Genomic DNA, 8,017 nt, shown 5'->3' with positions numbered 1-8,017 from the left:
AGAGTTTAGACTAAGTTTATGATAAAATGAGTTCAGTTTTAATTCTTAAATTAACTAGGTGAACTCCCACTCAAAACAACATCCCTCGCATTGTCTTAGTGATTACACGAACCAAATCCACTACACCAAGTCCGATCTTCACGAGAAAAGATGTAGTCTCAAAGGCGAACACCCAAGTGTTCATCATATCATTCATATGACTCATGCTCTACCTTTCGGTATCCCGTGTTCCGAGACCATGTCTGTACATGCTAGGCTCGTCAAGGCAACCTTAGTATCCGCGTGTGCAAATCTGGCTTGCACCCGTTGTATGCACATGTAGAGTCTATCACACCCGATCATCACGAGATGCTTCGAAACGACAAGTCTTAGCAACGGTGCATACTAAGGATGAACACTTTATTATCTTGATATTTAGTGAGAGGGATCATCTTATAATGCTACCGTCGCGATCTAAGCAAAATAAGATGCATAAAAGGATTAACATCACATGCAATTCATAATGTGTGATATGATATGGCCTTTCTTCTTGTGCTTTTGATCTCCATCTCCAAAGCACGGACATGATCTCCATCATCACCGACATGGCGTCAAGGTCGGTGGCGCCGCTTCATGGTTGTCCATCACTTATAGCTACTATAACAACTACTTGAAATAAAGCTATTACATGATGAATAGACACGCAGGTCTTTAACAAAATTTAAAAACAACCATTAGGCTCTGCCGGTTGCCATAATACATCAATGAACATCTCATACATCGAATATAATCATCATCACATTATGGCCATATCACATCACCAAACCACTGCAAAAACAAGTTAGACGCCTCTAATTTGGTTTGCATCTTTTACGTGGTTTAGGGTTTTCGAGTAAGATCCAATCTACCTACGAACATGAACCACAACGGTGATACTAGTGTTGACAATAGAAGTGCAAATTACAATCTTCACTATGGTGGGAGAGACGAGACACCCGCAAAGCCACTTATGCAATACAAGTTGCATGTCAAGCGTGGAGCAAGTCTCATGAAACGCGGTCATGTAAAGTTAGCCGGGCCGCTTCATCCCACCATCCCGCAAGAAGCAAAGTACACAAACTAAAGCAACAAAAGCATCACCGCCCACAAAACCATTGTGTTCTACTCGTGCAACGAGATCTATGCATAGACGTGGCTCGATACCACTTGAAGGGGTTCGTTGCATAGAAAACAAAAATTTTCCTACCGCAAAGCGAATAAAACCAACGAGATCTAATCTATGGAACACCCAAGATCCAATCTACTAGATCTAAGCAACGAGATGGAGATGAGACTAACCCTCGAAGATTCCAAAGCCTACGAGATTAATCTCGTTGTTGGTGTAGACGATCGTCCCCGGTGCTGCAATCCGGCGGCACTTCCGTACTCGGTCGCGCGTACGGTGTCGATGAAGCTCCTTCCTCTCCCCGTTCCGGCGGGCAGCGGAGGTGTGGTAGATCTCCACGGAATCCCGGCAGCACGACGGCGTGGTGGTGGTGGTGGAGAAGAATTCTGCGGGGCTTCGCCTAAGCCGGAGCGAAGAAGCGGGAGGGAGGAGAGGTGGCACTTTAGGGTTTCGTACGGAGCAGCAATGGCCGGCCAAACTACCCCACTATTTATAGTCGGAAGGTAGGGTTAGGGTTTCGCGAAACCGACCTAGAGCCGACGCCTGGTGGGCCCACACCACACCCTGGCGCGGCCAAGGGGGGGCCCGCGCCGCCGTGTGGTGTGGCCCACTCCTGGCCTTTCTCCGTCTCCCCTTTGGACTCCGTCCACGCGACAGAAAAATAAGAACCTCTGTTTTTATTTCGTCCAATTCCGAGAATGTTTCCAGAACAACTTTTCTTGAAATACAAAACAGCGGAATTCTTCCAGAACAATTCCGGCTCTCCTCGTGATGTCTCGGATCCTATCCGAGACTCCGAACAACATTCGGTCTCCATCTCATATTCCGAATCTACTTATGCGACATCGAACCTTAAGCGCGTCACCCTACGGTTCGTGAACTATGCAGACATGGTCGAGACTCCTCTCCGAGCAATAACCAATAGCGGGATACGGAGATCCATAATGGCTCCCACATATTCAACGATGACTTAGTGATCGATTGAACCATTTACATACGATGTCAATTCTCTTTGTCTCGCGATATTTTACTTGTCCGAGGTTTGATCATCGGTATCTCCATACCTTGTTCAACCTCGTTACCAGACAAGTACTCTTTACTCGTACCGTGGTATGTGATCTCTTATGAACTATTCATATGCTTGCAAGCTAATCGAGATGACATTCCACCGAGAGGGCCCGGAGTATATCTATCAGTCATCGGGATGGACAAATCCCACTTGTTGATCCATATGCCTCAACTCACACTTTCCAAATACTTAATCCCACCTTTATTGTCACCCATTTACGCAATGACGTTTGATGTAATCAAAGTACCCTTTCGGTATAAGTGATTTACATGATCTCATGGTCGAAGGATTATGACAACTATGTATCGAAAGCTTATAGCAAATGAACTTAATGACTTGATCTTATGCTACGCTCATTTGGGTGTGTGTCCATTATATCATTCAACCAATGACATAACCTTGTTATTAATAACATCCAATGTTCATGATCACGAAACCATGATCATCTATTAATCAACAAGCTAGTTATACAAGAGGCTTACTAGGGACTCCTTGTTGTTTACATAACACACATGTATCAATGTTTCGGTTAATACAATTATAGCATGGTATATAAACATTTATCATAAACACAAAGATATTATAATAACCACTTTATTATTGCCTCTTGGGCATATCTCCAACAGCCCCCCCCCGAACCTCAGCCAAAGCGAGAACAGAAGTGGACCAGCCAAATGGGCCATCATCGGCCTCCAAGTTGTAATGCAGAGCCAGCCGATTCCCACAAAATCGGCTCCTTAGAGCAAAAATCCTTCAGGGCAAGCTGCCCCCCCCCCCCGAGCCTCTCCAACTATACATCGAAACTGGCAGGAAAGCTTACGCCCAAAGAGCCAATGCACTAAAAGGGCTTGGAAAGATCAGCAGCTTCCTTGAACTAAGAAGTTTCAACTGTAATGGCCCTCCCACTCCTCCTAGCTCCATTCTTGCGTCTTGCCGCTCAGATCGGCTCATCATCTCTGGCAGACTGATGCAACTTCCGGTGAGAATGTTGATGAAGTCTTGATGCTCTCCACAACTCTGGACGTAACAACCTTTGAAAGTAACATCGACCAAGTCGCCACCTTGGTCAAGCCCCAGGAAAAAACGCCACAGCCAATTGATCCGCCATCGGCTGTTCTCATGATCCTATGATAGGTATGCTCTCTTTGTTGGACTCACCCTTAACCTGATCTGCACTCTTATGGTGCTCCTGTTGTTGGTCAGGGTTGTGATCCTTCAAACTTGCCCCAGCCGATGTTGTAGACAAATATCGGTGGCTTCAATGAGAAAAAGGCCGTTTTGGACGCCAAACTGACGCTTCGGCTAGCACTGCTGAACCTGAAGACCTGTAAGAGGAGTTGGAGGTCCTTGAAGAGAGGATCTGAGTCACCAAACAACTCCATTGAGGCGTTCCTCCAGTAGAACCTCTCCATCGGCAACTGCTCCATTGATGCTTGTAACAGTTTATACCTCTCGAGTCGATGTCCAAGCATCGGCTGTGCCGAATTTTTTTGTATTTTTGATTTTTTATTAGCCGATCGATTCATGAATCGGCTTCCACTGGGTACATACTCCATGGTATCTTCTCTGTGTGTATGCCCCCCGAGCCGAATCCTTCGAGTGATTGAAGATATCGGCTTTTCAGCCAATTCAAGCTTGTTTCGCAACTCACCATGCTAAATAGCACATCAGTGAATATGTGTGGTGCGAATAATTTTAGCTGATTGCTAGAATCGGCTTCCCTTGTAGTTGTCGATCCGACTATTTGCAGATAAATGTTGGCCATGGCTTATCCCCAGGACCAATTTCGATCTCTTCTAGTCCATCAGCTGCTGTAAACCCCAGCTTTCCATCGCCTGCTAAATCAATGACGAACACAGGCAGAAGGCATGTTGAGACTATTTGTGGCCGATTGCTAGAATTGGCCTCCTTTCCCATTGCGATGCTTGACGAGGGTTCACAACTCCTTGGTTCTCTGCTATGACGACGTGGCATGTCTGAGGTGAGATCCTTGCTTCTTATTTTTTGGGGCCGATCGCAGGGATCGGCCTGGCCACGTACGTCCATAGACTTGGATCTTGCTACTCTGTCAGGCCAGTGGATAAGACCAGCCTCACCCCATTTTTTGTAGCCTCGATGCGCTCACAGCCGTCCAGATTGATTCCAGAGAGCGGCTCTTGGTCATCTGCTTCCCAGATGTTCATGGCAGCCAAAGAGATATCGATCGAATCATCTGCATGAACAACCTCCACTTCATCTCCATCCCATTGTATGATGCACTGATGCATTGTGGACGGAATGCAATAGTTAGCATGGATCCAATCCCTTCCTAGCAGGACAACGTAGGTGTTCTTGTTGTCGACGATGAAGAAGGATGTAGGGATGGTCTTTCAGCCGACAGTTAAGTCTACATTCAGAACACCCTTGGCTTCTGAAGGTTGGCCGTTGAAATCGCTTAGCGTGACGTTGGTCTTGATCAGATCGTCATTGGAACGTCCCAAACGTCGTAACATGGAGTACGGCATTATGTTGACCGCGGCTCCCGTGTCAACCAGCATCTTGCTGATAGGCTGCCCGTTGATATAACCCTTCAGGTATAGGGCCTTCAGATGCCTATAGCTCCTTTCTCGTGGCTTCTCAAAGATAACTGGCCGTGGCCCGCAATCAAACTGTGCCACTGATACTTCCTCGTCTTTTGGAGCACAAAATTCTGACGGGAGAACGAACACCATGTTTGTATCAGCCGATGTCCCTGCATCGGCTTTTGTCTGCTTGGGTCGCCACACTTTCTTTGGTGGGCGAGCCTCTGTCTCCAGTGTTTGCTGAATTTTCACGGCCAGATCAGGCCGTGCTTTCCTCAACGTGTACAGTGCTCGCGCCTCGGCTTCTTCCAAGTTTCTTAGCCGTTGCACTCTGCGCTTTTGGGAGTGGTCGAGTCCATCGGGACACCACCTTGGTCGGTGATATCTATCTTCTTCTTCGACTCCTCGAAGTCTTCATCTTGGGATGACTCAGCTCGTTTGTTACGAGGTGGGAGAGGTCCTAGACGCTTGAACACTTGAAACTTCATTTGTTCCCTTCCTCTTCGCTACATTCAGGCAGTTCTCGATTGTAGGCAATCGGCTCATTCCTGAGTCCCAGCAGTGTTTGAAGAAAGGACAATTCCAATGCCTGTCCATGTCCTCTTGCTCTCTTGACCTCCATCTGGCGTGACGCTCATACCCTTCGTATCGACGGTATTTCCTGTTGTCTGCATCAGACCGACGATATCTATCATCATCTACATCGTAGCGCCGATGTCGGTCGTATTGTTGTTCATATTTGTTAAGGAGGTGCGCGGAAAGTGGCCGTTGATACCGCACGCTGATCACCTCTTCCTCAGTCAAATACCGTCTGTCATCATGCTGGGGCCGGTCGCGTGGATCGGCCTCCGTTTTATCTTTGCCACGAGAGCGACTACTCTCTGGCTTATCATCGCCATGGCGATCTGCAAGCCCTGCCATATTGATGTCAAACGATAAACCTGGCTCGCGTCCTATGCAGTGACTGAGATCGACCATGTTGACTTCCGAAAACGGCTGCGTGTCAACTCTCATGGCAAACTGACCGAAGAGTAATCGGCCTTGTTCTATCGCCATCTGAATCTGTCCGCGCAAGACTTTGCAGTCGTTGGTGGTATGGGTGAACGTGTGATGCCATTTGCAGTATGGCCTGCCGTTCATCTCTTGTACCGTGGGGATTTTGTGGCCGTCGGCTAACTTCAGCTGTTTCTCCTTTAGTAGCAAATCAAAAATTTGCTCCGTTTTGCTCAAATCGAAGTCGAACCCCTTCACAGGCCCTGGTTGTTTCACCCACTTGCAGGACACGGGTTTTGCCCCCCCGAGTCCACTCAGCTACAGCAACCTCCTGATCTCCTGCAGAATCTTCATCTTCGTCCGTCTCGATCAGGGCGACGCGCTTGTACTTGTCCTAGTACAATTCTGGATGGCGCTGTTCATATGCTGTCAACTTCTGAACCATGTGCGCCAGTGAATTGTACTCTGCTTGGAAGGTCACATCTCTGAGCGGCGCTGATAATCCTGCTATCGCCAGCTCGACTGCTTCCTTCTCAGATAGGCGAACCGAATAACATCGGTTCCTGACGGTCCTGAACCTCTGGATGAACTCAGATACCGTCTCTCCTCGTCTCTGCCGAACCTGGGTCAGATCGGCAAGGCTAGCTTCAGTAGCTTCTGAATGGTATTGTACATGGAATTATTCCTCCAGCTGCTTCCACGTCCGAACCGAATCTGTTAGCAACGAGGTGTACCACCCAAAGGCTGGACCCGTGAGAGATTGTGAGAAGAACCTCACACGCAACTCGTCTGAAGCTGAGACCATGCCCAACTGTGCCAAGTATCGGCTCACGTGCTCGACTGAGCTGGTTCCTTCTGATCCACTAAATTTTGTGAAGTCGGGGAGCCGATACTTAGGTGGCGGCGGGATCGGGTCGTAGTCGTTGGGATACGGCTTGGAATAGCCGATCATTCTCTTCTTCGGCAGGATGCCGAACTGGTCTCTCATGATTGCGGTGATCTCATCCACCGTAGGAGCTGCAGAAGTTGAGCGTGAATGACTTGTAGCGGTGGTATACTTGGCTAACCACGCCTGTTTCTCAGCATCTGCTCCAGAACTGCTTCCTGCTCCGGCAACTACTCCTGTTCCAGCGATCCCTCCTGCCGTGGCAGTCCTTCCTGCTGTAACCTGGGTCATCCAGTCGTTGCAGTCCGGCACGTATGTGCACACGTATCCATGTGGAATCTCCTTGGGCGGCTCATACAGGAATTGGTAATCGCCCGGATCACCTCCAACCTTGTAGACAACGTACGCCGGTGAACCTGGTTGCTGTGGAGCTGCCGTCGTGTATGGCAGTGGCGGCCTGGTATAGAGCGGTATCTCTCCTTGATGAGTTCCTAGAGCAGGTCCTGACGGAGAGTACTTGTGCTTCATGACTTCTTGCACCACATTGAGCGCGACACGCTCCAGAGTGTTCACCAGGCTCTCAGAATGCCGATGAAGAGAGTGAGCAACGGCATAGTTGACTTCCTGTCGCAGGGCTGCGAGTACGTTCGTCCGAAGGGAGAGATAGATCTAGTCCATCTAGCGCGCCTTCGGGTTGGAACCCTTTGAACTTGATCCCGTGCGAACGGGTTTTCTCAAAAGCGCCGATGAGGTCGGCTTCCAAGATGGCCTTGAGCTCATCATATCTCTTCTTACGCTCAGGAGGCAGATCTTCATACTTGACTGGTTCTTCCGCCATCTGAGACGCAGATGTCGACGTGGTTGCTGCGGAAGATTGTCCCGATGTCCCACCGGGCGTGCCGAGAATGTGTTGCCTGCCAAAACCCACCGGCGAGCGGTGGTTAAGCAACACGAAGAGCCGGGAGGCTTCCAAGGCGGCAGTGAGCCCTGGTCCCTCGACGTCGTCCCGCAAATGCTCCGGCACACGTCCTGGCGGTTGCAAGGGCGTGCCACCTGACCTATACCTGGCCAGGAAGGTGTTGGATTGCTTCGATTAGTTTCCTGCATGGCAGACACGTAAACATTAAATACGAGCCCTATCGGCTCTCAGGTTGCCCCGCGGATTGGCTCAAAGAGCCGATCGCCCCATGGTTCACGTTGGATTTACAATGACATGGGGCTCCTGCTTGATCAGTATAAAGCTAAACCAATCTACGACAGTTTAGGGTTTTCACCGTATGATCGGAACATCCTACGCGTAGTTGAGCCTAATAGACACGAAATATAATGGAAAGCTAACCCTAAAAGAGGCCTAAAAACCAACG

Source organism: Lolium rigidum, chromosome 6 (assembly GCF_022539505.1).
Source record: "Lolium rigidum isolate FL_2022 chromosome 6, APGP_CSIRO_Lrig_0.1, whole genome shotgun sequence".
In the NCBI taxonomy this organism is placed as follows: Eukaryota; Viridiplantae; Streptophyta; class Magnoliopsida; order Poales; family Poaceae; genus Lolium; species Lolium rigidum.
Note: the sequence above shows the minus strand (reverse complement) of the source record.